This window comes from Scyliorhinus torazame, chromosome 4 (genome assembly GCF_047496885.1).
Source record: "Scyliorhinus torazame isolate Kashiwa2021f chromosome 4, sScyTor2.1, whole genome shotgun sequence".
Lineage (NCBI taxonomy): Eukaryota > Metazoa > Chordata > Chondrichthyes > Carcharhiniformes > Scyliorhinidae > Scyliorhinus > Scyliorhinus torazame.
In genome coordinates, this window is record NC_092710.1 from 289,020,949 (window position 1) to 289,035,832 (window position 14,884).

The 14,884-nt window shown below is 49.5% G+C and overlaps 1 long non-coding RNA gene across 3 annotated transcripts in view; it reads right to left on the reverse strand.

Annotated features, from left to right (window-relative positions):
- Positions 1–2,189: 2,189 nt before the first annotated feature.
- LOC140410986 (uncharacterized) overlaps positions 2,190–14,884 on the reverse strand; it is a 75,519-nt gene continuing 62,824 nt past the window's right edge. For all 3 annotated transcript variants that reach the window (XR_011940779.1, XR_011940778.1, XR_011940780.1), the window contains exon 3: positions 2,190–3,689. This is a non-coding gene — a long non-coding RNA (uncharacterized lncRNA). The remainder of the gene's footprint in view (positions 3,690–14,884) is intronic.

Below are 14,884 nucleotides of genomic sequence, written 5' to 3' on the forward strand. Positions count from 1 at the left end.
TTTACACACCGAGACTTGCTGCAGGTGTCTCTGAGATGCCTACCTTTATCAAAATCTCTCCCCACCTTTCCAGAAACTTCTCTGGCTTCCGGCCAATGAGGTCTTGGGAGGGGGTCCCTGCATCCAATGGTCCGGTTGATGACCATTTGACAGGCCACCTGAGCCCACCCCAGGTGTCCCAACTCTGGTGGTGTGGGCTACACACGACCTGTTCCCATATAAGGTAACAGTAGATACTCTGGGTGACGGAAAGTCCGGCTTGATCTTGGCTGCAGAACAGTGCATTTCAATGGGATACGATGATCTCCTGCTCGGTCTCCGTAGTGTGCGATGATCTTTGATGGGTGATTGAATGGGACAGGCCCAGACATGTTCTGGCAGCTGGTCTGTCGGTTGTGTATTACAGATATTTAGATTCTGCAGGCTTCTTGCTGGAGCGAACTGTGATTTTTGTTTAAAGTGCCCAAATCTTTAATTTAGATATCCAATTTAATTGGCCTTAAAACTAGGCCCCGATTACATTACCTAGAAAATGTTACCTTGAAAAGTGTGAGATGATACATTTGACAAAGAAGTATTCAATGAATGGCCTGACACTGGGAAGTTCCGAGGAACAAAGGGACCTTATTTTTTAAAATTTAGAATACCCAATTCATTTTTTCCAACTAAGGGGCAATTTAGCGTGGCCAATCCACCTACACTGCACATCTTTGGGTTGTGGGGGCGAAACCCACGCAAACATGGGGAGAACGTGCAAACTCCACACAGACAGTGACCCAGAGCTAGGATCGAACCTGAGACCTCGGCGCCGTGAGGCAGCAGTGCTAACCACTGGGCCACCCTGCTGCACATTTCTCAGATTTATAAGAGTGTTGAAAAGAACCTGTTGACCTATGAGCCAATTCAGAGTCAACAGCACGCTCCACAGTTTACCCCGTTTTAACTCTTTGTTCTTCGACACGAGTTCTGAACACGCGAATCTCCTCATGCGCGATGCCTTCGTGGCGGGGATTGCGTCGGACCGCATCCGAGAACGATTACTGGAAGGGGCCACGCTCGAACTGGCGGAGACTAAAACCTTGGCGCTCTCCATGACGGTCGCATCCCGTAATGTACAATCGTACCCCTCCCGCCACGCTGCCCACCCTTCTACTCCTTCCTACCCCGCCGACGACCTCCTCAGCCGGGTCCCTGCCTTCCCAATATGCCTGCGCCGCACGCCGATCCGTGCACCCCGGGGGTTCCCGCTGCTACTGCTGCAGTCAGCAGAAGCACCCCCGCCAACACTGCCCGGCCCGCACTGCAGTTTGTAAAGCCTGCAGTAAAAAGGGCCACTTCGTGGCGGTGTGCCAGGCCCGCGCAGTCACTACAATCGCGCCTGTTATCGCCACCTCCCCCATGCCAGACGCACAATAGGAGCCGCCATCTTCTCCTCCCGGGTCCGTGTGCGACCAAGGGCCACCACCATCTTGTCCCCCTTCGGCCACGTGCGCCCCATGGGCGCCGCCATCTTGTCCCCCACAGGGTCTCCGGACATCCCCACATCGGAACGGCACACGCTCGTCACCCGACGCATCCGATGGCTACCCGCAGCTCGCTTCGGTGACGCTGGACCAATCTCGCCCGCACAACCTGGCCACCGCGTCGACGACGGCTAAAATCAACGGCCACGCGATCTCGTGCCTGCTGGACTCCGGGAGCACCGAAAGCTTCGTTCACTCAGATACGGTAAGGCGCTGCTCCCTCGTGGTCCACCCCGCCAAACAGAGGATCTCCCTAGACTCCGGATCCCACTCCGACCCGATCCGCTGCTTTGGTACAGTCACCCTCACGGTCCAGGGCATTGAATTTAGTAACTTCCGCCTCTATGTCCTTCCTAATCTCTGCGCTGCACTCCTGTTGGGCCTGGACTTCCAGTGCAACCTCCAGAGCCTCACCCTCAAATTCGGTGGGCCCTTACCCCCCTTACCATTTACGGCCTTGCGCCCCTCAAGGTTGATCCCCCCCCTCCCTTTTTGCCAATCTAATTGCGGATTGCAAGCCCATTGCCACTAGGAGCTGTTGCTAACTTTTGGTTGGTTCAATTGGCTCTGTTTTATAACCTTTGCTCTAGAGTCGCCAGGTATCTTCATGATACCGCCACGAGGTTCAAGTTCAAGTAATGATCAATAACTTAATACACCAATTAGTAAGATTCAAATCAAAGCACATTTATTACCACAGTAAATCACTACTCATGCATAAACTCTACTTTCTAAGCTATTTCTATAATTAACAGGCCTATACTTAGCTTCGGACTGGTCCACCAGGTCAGGGGAACAAATGGCCTTTCTTTTGGATTCTGGGTCTGCGGGATTCAAAAGCTGGTATGGACTGGTAGCTAGGAGCGCCTATCTCGTAGCAAGCGTTGACTTGAGACTTACTTTCTTGGAGGCCGCCGGACAGTTCACTCTCAGCGGTTGCTTTGCGTTGCTGTCAAGAAGGACGATTTGAACTTGGGGCTTTACTTTATAGTCCCCAGGGGCTTCCTGCCCTTAGGGGCGGACCCCGTACCTGGTTTCAAGTGATTGGACTTCGTTCCAATCGCTTGGTTCGATTTCTCCAATATTGGAGCTGTTCCCTGATAGTTGGGTGGTCTTTAAGTGTCCGTTAACCTCTTTTGTGTTGGCTCCTGCTGGCGCCGAGGAGTCTGGCTTGGCCTTGTTTACCTCAAAATGTTTTGATTGTTCCCGGGGATCGCTCATTACTATGTAGATGGCTGCTTATATCGATGCTGTCTGGGTTTCTGCAGAGTCTAATACACAGTAAACTTGCACCTGCAAGTTTGCCTGTGTTGACTGAATTTCCCTTCAGCCTTTGCTGTTCTCCATTTTACATCGGGAGTTGGCCAACTCAGGTGGCTACACTTCCTCCTTGTGATCCTAACGCGAAGCATGAAGGATCACATAACTGCGTTGTCTTCATTCCCTGACCCGGCGAGCACTCTTCTATGGCCTCTACACTGACCATAACTATGTAAGAAAATTGAAACTAACATTCTAAGAGGCGCTATGTCAAAACAGGGACATGCATTACAAAATAAGAAAAACGGTACCTCTAACTGTCCTCACTAAACTACACTCACTCAGACATTCAATCATACTAACTTCCTTAATGATACAAACAAAATCATAGCAGCATTATTCACATTTTTCCTGGCTTGGCAGTCAAGCTCAGGGTTGTACAATCACTCATGAAACATTTCTTTATTCACAAAAAGAACGCAAACGAATGTCCTTTATTATAGATCGCGGGGGTTGGGGGTCTGGTCGCAACCAAAAATAGGGGATCTTATCCTATATACCGGGGTGCGAGTGCGGTAGGTTCTCCTTCTCCACTTCCTCATGCGGATAGTCTGCACGATGCTGCATAGTATCGCCAATACTAGAAGGGATTCTATTAAGTAAGACAGGGAATACCAGGTTATAAACCTGTCACAACAAGATGGTGTGGTGTCGCTTGTGACTGGGCTCTGGGTGCTATGGGGAAGTGAATCATTAACGGCTGGGGGGGGGTTGGGGTCAGGGGGTTCACGTTCGCGCACAACCAAATGTTCATTAAGGTGATGAGCTACACGGAGGATGTCCTCATGGTTCTTCTTCTTTCTCTTCTTTCTTCATTTTGTCTCTTTTCCTGGAGCTTCTGGGGTTCTGTGGGATCAAGCATAGTGTCTGTTACTATCTTGGTTTAATATCTCGTCTGTTAGTATGTCTGTCCTTCTGCGCCAATTCTCCCTTTACAACTTGTCACCATGTGTGACTCCCTCATTTTTTTTTTAAAAACGAATATTCCGGACAAGACACACTTAAAAATACTGAACCAGTGTGAGCCGTCTCGCAGGCTGTGTGATTTACCAGCCGAATGTTTGAGGATGTAAATAGCAGAGGGTTGGCAACCTAAGGGTCGCCTGAAACAAACAAAACTTTTTGAGCCAAAAGTGCCGAAATGAGGTGCGTATGGGCCGCGACGGGTAAGATTTGGATGGAATCCCCGGGTAGGAAGGCAACCAATGCCGTGTGTGATCTACCCGAGCGTAGTTGACCAGAGGGGGGGTCCTCAGGCAGGGCGGGTCCCAAGCCGTTTCTCCACTGCCTGAGCAACCGACAAGAACGGGCAAGAAATGTAGTCATCGTGGGGGGTTGCCGTATTGGTTCTACCTTCGAACCAGAAGGGCAGTTATGAACGGGGGTTTGGCAAGCTCTCAGTGGTTTCGGCCGATGAGTGTGCTGGCACGTTCTCAAAGGTTTCTGCCAACAAATAAGGCGTGGGGCAGTGGAAATGTTTTTTTACGGTCTTACATACAACATTTAACAATACCACTAACAGTAACAAACAACATTAAACATGCTACAGGTTCCATCAGAAAGGACACCGTTTCCTCCCAAGCGGTTCCTTTCTAAAACATCATCTGGACACCTCAGTTATCGGTTGCGAACAGGGTTGCAAAGGGGTTCTCGCTTTGGGAGTCAGACTCAAAGTCGTCATCTTCTCCCGGATGCCATACTCTCGAATGTATCAGGGCTGATAGGGCTGCATGGTGCGATTTGGGGTCCATCTCGTCGTTCCGGACGAGTCATCTCGGTGCCAATAGGTGGTGTCTAATTCTGTGGGGACGGAGTCGGGGTCGTAATCGTAGGGCGGTGGTCTTTGGTGGGTTTATTGAGGAATGTGATGAGGAAGGAATCACTCGAATCGTGGTCAGATTCGCTGGGTGTGGGTCCTGTTGCATGGGGATAGTAGTGAGGCGTGCTGTGGCTATTGTCCGAGTCCCAGTCGCTGTCGCTGCTGCTGCTGTCTGTGGGCGTTCCGCGGCGGAGCCTAGAGGTCTGGGGTGGAGTCAAGGGCGAGTCCGTGGATGTGGTGGGCGTGTTGGGGAGGATAGGGTTACGTTGGCTGTGGGTGGGATGTGGTCTGCTGCGTCGAGCATGACGTGGTGTGCGTGGTTCGACTGTGATCCGTATGCCTTAAGCTGGTTAATATGGAACCATGGAGTCTTTCCGTTGGGGAACATTATTTTGTACACGGAGGATCTTACTTTGTCCGTAATGGAGTACGGACCTGAATATTTAGGTGACAGGAATGTGCTGGGTTTGTATATGGAGAGCATGACTTGCTGTCCTACACTGAACTCAGTCGCATGTACTGTCTTATCGAAACAGGTCTTGCTCTGTTTCTTTTGTGTGCCTAATCGTACCGTGGCTGCTAGCTGAGCCGTTTTAACATTCTCTACCAGTTGTTCTACTGCTTTCTCGTGTGTGAGGGCCGTCACTTCGGGGCTGGTCAAGTCTAAACCTAATAAAAATTCTCTGCCTTTCATGGGGCGTCCAGTCATGAGAGTGTGTGGGGTGTAACCTGTATATGTTGAAACTGTATTTCGCAAAAACATCAGTGCAAAAGGGAGGACTGAATCCCAAGTGGTGTTGTTTTGCTGGACCATTTTTCGGAGGGTAGCTTTTAGGGTCCGATTCATGCGCTCCACGATACCACTTGACTGGGGATGGGTATGCGATGTGGAATTTTTGGGTAATGCCAAATATCGTGAGGACGTTCTTCATGACACGTCCCGTAAAATGGGAACCTTGGTCGGATTCAATGCTGCGGGGGTGTCCCCATCTCGTAAAGATGTGGTGGGTTAAGATCTTGGCTGTGGTCTTTGACGTGTTCGTTCTGGATGGGAATGCCTCTACCCATTTTGTAAACATGCCTATCACAACGAGTACATATTTATAACCATTCCTGCAAGGGGGCAATGGTCCTATAAAATCAATCTGGAGGTTGGTCCAGGGGCCGTTAACGGGGCGGGTGTGACTAAGTTGAGCTTTCTTGGCATATCAGTCCGGATTGTTCTGGGCACAGATAAGGCAATTCTCAACGTAGTGTGTTCCGTCTTCTTTTAAACTTGGCCACCAACAGGGCTGCCTGAGGTGGGCTGTAGTGGGATCCATGACCGTCATGGAATAAACAAATGAGCTGATTCCTGTCCTGTTCAGAAACCACATAAAGGGTGTCTTTTAACACCACACCGTCATGTGTGGTCAAAGCATTTTTAAACCTATCGTAAGGTGCCGTAAATTTTCCTTTCAAAATCTCCCTGAGATTGCTGTCCTGCTTCTGGGCCTGCACTAAATCCTCGATATCAGTCTGCGAGACCTGAACTGCATTCACTGGTGCGCTTTCGGGGGTGTCCAAAAATATCCGTGCCTGGAACCTGCTTTTGCCAGTGCGTCGGCCTTTACATTTCCAGGGGGGGGGAGGAACGATGGTGACTACAAACTTTAACTATTCCAAAGGTCCTGCCCTGTGCTTTTCCTAAGATGTGACGGAGCAATGGGGCTGAGGGGAGGGGTTTTCCGTCTGCGGAAACAAATCCTCTAGCTTTCCACAGGGGTAGGAACTCTGTAAGGCTATTGCAGACATAGAGGCTGTCCGAGTATATGTCTGCTGGGCTGGGGAAGGAATCTGGGTGATCCACAATGTACGCCACGGCTGCTAGTTCTGCCGCCTGTGCGCCTAAGTGTCCTGGAAGTTTTATTGCGATTTCTTCTAGGGCGCGTCCCTGCATGTCCTCGACATAGATGGCGCATTCTGTTATGTGCTTTCCTTCTAATACTGTGGAAGATCCATCCACATATATTCTTATGGGTTAACACGTATCTGTGTGCTGGGAGATCTGGGTTGGACTACCTATCTTTATGGGGGGTGTTTTTGCAATAAAGGGGCCTGTGTTGTGGTGTGGTGAGATAATTCCACATTCATGGGGGGTGCCTGGGTACTGTAGGTTATCTGCTAAGAAAGTGTGGGTCTTGATCCTTTTAACAGTGATGTCCCGTCCCTGCAAAAGAAGGGTCCATCTGGCTGCTCTTATTTGGCTAACTGTACCGTCCTTGAGTCGTCCATCAAGTAAAAGTTGGGTGGGGGTGTGTTCTGTGAGGATTGTGATGGGGTTTAGTCCGGTTATGTAAGAAAAATACTGAACTGCCCAGAAAACTGCGAGCAGGTGCCTTTCACAGGCTGAAAATCCCTGCTCCACAGCATCTAAAACTCTGGAGGCGTAAACCATGGGCCTTAATTGTTCGTGCCGTTCCTGGACGAGCATGCCCGAAAGGGTGCGGTCAGTGCTTGCTACCTCAATCGCATAGGGGGAAAGCGGGTCTGGAACTTGTAGTGCGGGGGCTGCAATGAGGGCTCTTTTCAAAGAGTCCACAGCATCCATATGCTGCGGAAGCCATTCCCAAGGGGCTCCTTTCTTTAGGAGTTCCGAGAGGGTGCTGCCTTGCTGGCGAAACCGTCAATGTGGTTTCGGCAGTAGCCAACCAGTCCTAAAAACGACCGGATGGCTGAAACGTTCTGGGGAAGGGGCAATTTAGCAATCGAGTCAATCCTTTTATGCTCTATCTTGCGTTTAGCATGTGTGATAATTGTACCCAAATATATCACCTTGTTTTCCAAAATCTGGGCCTTTTTGGGGTTTACCTTACAACCAATTTTCTGTAGGAGTTCCAGGAGTTCGGACAGAAGCTCGATGTGCTCTGCCTTGGTGTCTGTCTGCAGTAATAGGTCGTCCACATACTGGACCAGACATTCGGGCGAGAAAATTTTGACAAACCATTTGCCAACTGTCGGTAAAATGGAGTGGGAGTTATAGAACATAGAACGATACAGCGCAGTACAGGCCCTTCGGCCCACGATGTTGCACCGAAACAAAAGCCATCTAACCTACACTATGCCATTATCATCCATATGTTTATCCAATAAGCTTTTAAATGCCCTCAATGTTGGCGACTTCACTACTGTAGCAGGTAGGGCATTCCACGGCCTCACTACTCTTTGCGTAAAGAACCTACCTCTGACCTCTGTCCTATATCTATTACCCCTCAGTTTAAACCTATGTCCCCTCGTGCCAGCCATTTCCATCCACGGGAGAAGGCTCTCACTGTCCACCCTATCCAACCCCCTGATCATTTTGTATGCCTCTATTAAGTCTCCTCTTAACCTTCTTCTCTCCAACGAAAACAACCTCAAGTCCATCAGCCTTTCCTCATAAGATTTTTCCTCCATACCAGGCAACATCCTGGTAAATCTCCTCTGCACCCGCTCCAAAGCCTCCACGTCCTTCCTATAATGCGGTGACCAGAACTGTACGCAATACTCCAAATGCGGCCGTACCAGAGTTCTGTACAGCTGCAACATGACCTCCCGACTCCGGAACGCAATCCCTCTACCAATAAAGGCCAACACTCCATAGGCCTTCTTCACAACCCTATCAACCTGGGTGGCAACTTTCAGGGATCTATGTACATGGACACCTAGATCCCTCTGCTCATCCACACTTTCAAGAACTTTACCATTAGCCAAATATTCCGCATTCCTGTTATTCCTTCCAAAGTGAATCACCTCACACTTCTCTACATTAAACTCCATTTGCCACCTCTCGGCCCAGCTCTGCAGCTTATCTATATCCCTCTGTAATCTGCTACATCCTTCCACACTATCGACAACACCACCGACTTTAGTATCGTCTGCAAATTTACTCACCCACCCAAATATACACCACATCAACTGCTCTACCCTCGTCTACCTGTTCAGTCACCTTCTCAAAGAACTCAATAAGGTTTGTGAGGCATGACCTACCCTTCACAAAGCCATGCTGACTATCCCTGATCATATTATTCCTATCTAGATGATTATAAATCTTGTCTCTTCTAATCCCCTCCAAGACTTTACCCACTACAGACGTGAGGCTCACCGGTCTATAGTTGCCGGGGTTGTCTCTGCTCCCCTTTTTGAACAAAGGGACCACATTTGCTATCCTCCAGTCTTCTGGCACTATTCCTGTAGCCAATGATGACATAAAAATCAAAGCCAAAGGTCCAGCAATCTCTTCCCTGGCCTCCCAGAGAATCCTAGGATAAATCCCATCAGGACCCGGGGACTTATCTAATTTCAGCCTGTCCAGAATTGCCAACACCTCTTCCCTACGTACCTCAATGCCATCTATTCTATTAGCCTGGGTCTCAGCATTCTCCTCCACAACATTATCTTTTTCCTGAGTAAATATTCATTTAGTATCTCGCCTATCTCTTCAGACTCCACACACAACTTCCCATCCCTGTCCTTGACTGGTCCTACTCTTTCCCTAGTCATTCGCTTATTCCTGACATACCTATTGAAAGCTTCTGGGTTTTCCTTGATCCTACCTGCCAAATACTTCTCATGTCCCCTCCTTGCTCGTCTTAGCTCTCTCTTTAGATCCTTCCTCGCTACCTTGTAACTATCCATCGCCCCAACTGAAACTTCACACCTCATCTTCACATAGGCCTCCTTCTTCCTCTTAACAAGAGATTCCACTTCTTTGGTAAACCACGGTTCCCTCGCTCGACACCGTCCTCCCTGCCTGACCGGTACATACTTATCAAGAACACGCAGTAGCTGATCCTTGAACAAGCTCCACTTATCCAGTATGCCCAACACTTGCAGCCTACTTCTCCACCTTATCCCCCCCAAGTCACGTCTAATGGCATCATAATTGCCCTTCCCCCAGCTATAACTCTTGCCCTGCGGTGTATACTTATCCCTTTCCATCATTAACGTAAACGTCACCGAATTGTGGTCACTGTCCCCAAAGTGCTCTCCTACCTCCAAATCCAACACCTGGCCTGGTTCATTACCCAAAACCAAATCCAACGTGGCCTCGCCTCTTGTTGGCCTGTCAACATATTGTGTCAGGAAACCCTCCTGCACACACTGTACAAAAAACGACCCATCTAATGTACTCAAACTATATCTTTTCCAGTCACTATTTGGAAAGTTAAAGTCTCCCATAATAACTACCCTGTTACTTTCGCTCTTATCCAGGATCGTCCTCACCATCCTTTCCTCTACATCCCTAGAACTATTTAGAGGCCTATAGAAGACTCCCAACAGTGTGACCTCTCCTTTCATGTTTCTAACCTCAGCCCATACTACCTCGGAAGATGAGTCCCCAACTAGCATCCTCTCCGCCACCGTAATACTGCTCTTGACTAGCAGCGCCACACCTCCCCCTCTTTTGCCGCCTTCTCTGAGCTTACTAAAACACCTAAACCCCGGAACCTGCAACATCCATTCCTGTCCCTTCTCTATCCATGTCTCCGAAATGGCCACAACATCGAAGTCCCAGGTACCAACCCATGCTGCCAGTTCCTCTACCTTATTTCGTATACTCCTGGCATTGAAGTAGACACACTTCAAACCACCTACCTGAACACTAGCCCCCTCCTGCGACGTCAAATCTGTGCTCCTGACCTCTATACTCTCATTCTCCCTTACCCTAAAACTACAATCCAGGTTCCCATGCACCTGCTGCATTAGTTTAGTTGTGGAATCCTTGTGGAAGGCATGTCCACGTGTACTGCTGATTTTTAAAAGTGAAGGCAAATTTGTACTGGCACGCCTTTGCCAATGGAATGGACCAGAATCCATTACTGACATCCAAAACCGTAAAGTATTGTGAGTTGAGTCCCTGTTTGAGCATGGTCTTGGGACTTGTGGATACCGTGGGGGCTGCTGCGGGGGTGACTTTGTTGAGTTCCCGGTAATCGATGGTCAGTCGCCATGATCCATTTGGCTTTCTCACTGGCCAAATCGGGGCATTATTAGTGGAGGCTACTGATCTGAGTACGCCCTGCTCTAATAAGCTGTCGATAACTTTTGTGATTTCTCCCTCTGCCTCTTGGGGAAATCCATATTGCTTTTGGGGTCTAGGGTCAGGTCCTGTGATTTGAACGGAAGCAGTCATCCGGCTACAGTCGTGTTTGTGGGTCGCGAACGCGGTCCTGTGCTTCTGCAGAACTGCCCTAACCTGCTTGTCTGTGCTAATTGTGGTCGGGTCAAACCAAAATTTGCCCACTGCGCTAATCTTGTTTGCATAGTCTCCTATGGTGAGCGTTGCGGGGGCTCTTGCAGATTTTGCCATTCTCCAGACACATTGGTTGACTGGATCAAAGGATAGGTTGTGGGAATTCATAAAATCGATGCCCAAAATGTGTTCTGCTGTGTGGGGTAGATCGACTAAAACTATGGGGTGCCTGGTGGTGATGTTGCCTATTTGAATGGGTACAGGGGCTGTGATGTGTCCCTGCTGTGAGTGGCCTGTAAAGCCGCTGAGGGTGATGGTGGCTGTAGTGGGCCACGTGTCCTTTTGAAACATGGTGGAGGAATTGATTGTGGTGCGGGACCCTCCTGCGTCCCAGACAAATTTGATGGGCTGTCCCCGTATCTTTGCGGCAACTACTGGTCGGCCGGACCTATCCCAAAGGGTGTCGCAGTCCCAACTGGGGGAGACCGAACACCGTCAGTCCGTTCCGTTCAGGTCCGGCTGATCTGAACAGGTGCTCACATTATGTATGGGCTCTGTCCTATTCTTATTCAGAGTGCCTGCCTGCTGGGCTCTCTGTGGCTTTCGTGGGGCATTGCATTCTCTTGCAGTGTCCCAACTGTCCACAGTTGTAACAGTCCTGTGGCTTTTTTGGGGGGCTGTTCCTACCTTCGTTCACCCATGCGGGGCTCTGGTGCGTTTTCACCGCTTGAATGTCTGCTTCTGCCTGCTGTTCCTCGGGTTTCCTAACTGCGGGTTTGTTCTGTACAGACTGCTCCCAGACGCGGGACAATCTTTTTACAACCCATTTCTCATTATGAGCCTCCTCTGAGGGATCATAATTGGCACAAGCTTTCGGTCCTGTTTCTGTGGCATGGAAGATAAGGGTGCGGGTCCATTTGGCCATGTTGTCTGGGGACAAGTGGGCATGGTCTAAGTCTCCGAAAACTGCTGCGAAATGGATCCACAAGCATCCAGCAAACGCTGTGGGGTGCTCGGTTTTCTTTTGCCTGTACTTATTGAGGCCTTCTACGGGGTCACCCCTGTTATACCCGATCGCGTCCAGGATCGCAGTATGCATTTCTGCAAGGGTACCTTCTCCTATATTCTGTGGGTCAGGAAGGGCTGCTACGACCGAAGGGTCTAAACTCAAAACTGTGAGCTTCACTTGCTCTCGCTCATCCAGGCCGTACATGGTCACCTGCTGTTTTACTCTGGCAAAGGAGTGGTGGGGGTCTGAGGTGGGGAGGAACGGTTTGATTTTATCGCACGCATCCCGTAATTGGGTCACTGTTAAGGGGGTGGTGTACAGAAATTCCGTGTCGTCCGATGTGGCTGTGCGGTGGGTGGTGACTGTGTTCATTGGAGCCTGAACTATCTGCTCTGTGGGGGGTTGGGGCGCTTTTCGCTTCTGGGGCTTTCCCTGCGCACATGTTCCCTGAACATTTCTCTGTGCTGTCTCACTCAATTCTTCCCAATCAGGGCCGTCTTCCTCATCTAACTGTGATCCAAAGGTTTCCTGGAATCCTTTTTGAACTGAAAGCAAAGATTGCAGTTCTGCAATCTGCTTCCGGCACTTTGCGTGGTCTAATGAGCTTTGTCTGTGCTCCGTGGTGGTAGTTTGGAGTGCTCTTAACGCCGCCTTCAGGTCGCTACACTGCCTTTGCAATGCCTCGACCTGCTTCTCTGTTTCCTCTCGTACCAGGACTGCACGTTGCGTGTCCTGATAGGCCTTTTCGTACTGGGATTGGAAGCTGCTTAAGTGTGCCAGACAAGACTGGTGTGCCCACTTGGCATCATCCACCTCTCCGTCCTTTGCTGCTAACTTCCTTCTTAAATCTACGTTTTCTCTCTCTATCTCGCTCACATCGACCTTACTCATTCGATGTGCCTCCTCTATCTCTACGGAGCGTCAGAACGACCTCCTCTGTGCCTCGCAATTGTGCCAAACAGCACCCGATTGCCATCGGCTTGCGATCTTTTCCTAAGCTCTTCTTGTGAATCTCGCTCAAGTTCTCTCACCAAGTATATCCTATACTCCCGGGATCTGTTTCCTCATTTTCACAGAATTCGCTCCAAAGGGGCCATCCTTTCCCTTTGAGGTACTTTCTGATTTCCTCTTCCCAAAGGGGACACTGTCCTACTCTACTGCTGGTCCCTGCGACCACGTATTCTTCGGGGTTCAATGCGTTGCGTTGCCTGCATTGCCATCTTTCCTCTCTAAATACAGGTCTTGAAATTTGGATCGAGGGGTATTAAGGCGGTGCTGAGATTATGGGTACGGCTTATATTTTTTTCCGGAATACAAACTCCCGACAGTTTTGTCCCAACAAAAAATCTAGCAGTTTACCTTGTAGCCCTGTTAGTTACGCATGCATTAACACACTTCTGAATTATGAGGATTGATCAGAAGTGCTTGAACACTTGTGGTTTTTCTGTTCCCAATTGGATTTCAAATTCAAATTTTGGGTTCTCCCGGAGTGGTTAAGCCACTTCTCGATCGGGAGTAATATGTTGCTAACTTTTGGTTGGTTCAATTGGCTCGGTTTTATGACCTTTGCTCTAGAGTTGCCAGGTATCTTTCTGATACCGCCACGAGGTTCAAGTTCAAGTAATAATCAATAATAGTGGGCAGCACGGTAGCATTGTGGATAGCACAATTGCTTCACAGCTCCAAGGTCCCAGGTTCGGTTCCGGCTTGGGTCACTGTCTGTGCGGAGTCTGCACATCCTCCCAGTGTGTGCGTGGGTTTCCTCCAGGTGCTCCGGTTTCCTCCCACAGTCCAAAGATGTGCAGGTTAGGTGGATTGGCCATGATAAATTGCCCTTAGTGTCCAAAATTGCCCTTAGTGTTGGGTGGGGTTACTGGGTTATGGGGATAGGGTGGAGGTGTTGACCTTGGGTAGGGTGCTCTTTCCAAGAGCCGGTGCAGACTCGATGGGCCGAATGGCCTCCTTCTGCACTGTAAATTCTATGAATCCTATGAAACTCAATACACCAATTAGTAAGATTCAAATCAAAGCACATTTATTATACACAGTAAATCACTACTCATGCATAAACTCTACTTTCTAAGCTATTTCTATAACTAACAGGCCTATACTTAGCTTCAGACGGCCCACCAGGTCAGGGGAACAAATGGCCTTTCATTCGGGTTCTGAGCCTGCGGGATTCAAAAGCTGGTATGGACTGGTAGCTAGGAGCGCCTACCTCATAGCGAGCATTGACTCGCGACTTACTTTCTTGGAGGCCGCCGGACAGTTCACTCTCAGGGGTTGCTTTGCGTTGCTGAGTGTCCCGGTCAAGAAGGACGATTTGAACTTGGGGGCTTTACTTTATAGTCCCCAGGGGCTTTCCGCCCTTCGGGGTGGACCCCGTACCTGGTTTTAAGTGATTGGACTTCGTTCCAATCGCTTGGTTCGATTTCTCCAATATTGGAGCTGTTCCCTGATCGTTGGGCGGTCTTTAAGTGTCCGTTAACCTCTTTTGTGTTGGCTCCTGCTGGCGCCGAGGAGTCTGGCTTGGCCTTGTTTACCTCAAAATGTTTTGATTGTTCCCGGGGATCGCTCATTACTATGTAGATGGATGCTACATTACTATGCAGATGGCTGCTTGTATCGATGCTGTCTGGGTTTCTGCAGAATCTAATACATCGTAAACTTGCACCTGCTAGTTTCTGCCTGTGTTGGCTGAATTTCCCTTCAGCCTTTGCTGTTCTCCATTTTAAGTCAGGAAGTGGCCAACTCAGGTGGCTACAGAGCAGACGGTACAGCACCCAGGACAAGACCTTCATCAGGTCCGAAGTCCAGCGGCTGCTTTCGGAGGGTATTATCGAGGCCAGCAACAGCCTCTGGATAGCCCAAGTCGTAGTGGTTAAAACTGGGGAGAAACACAATTGGTCGTGGACTACAGCAATCGGTACACGCAGCTCGACGCGTACCCCCTCCCAAACATATCTGATATGGTCAATCAGATTGCGCAGTACCGGGTC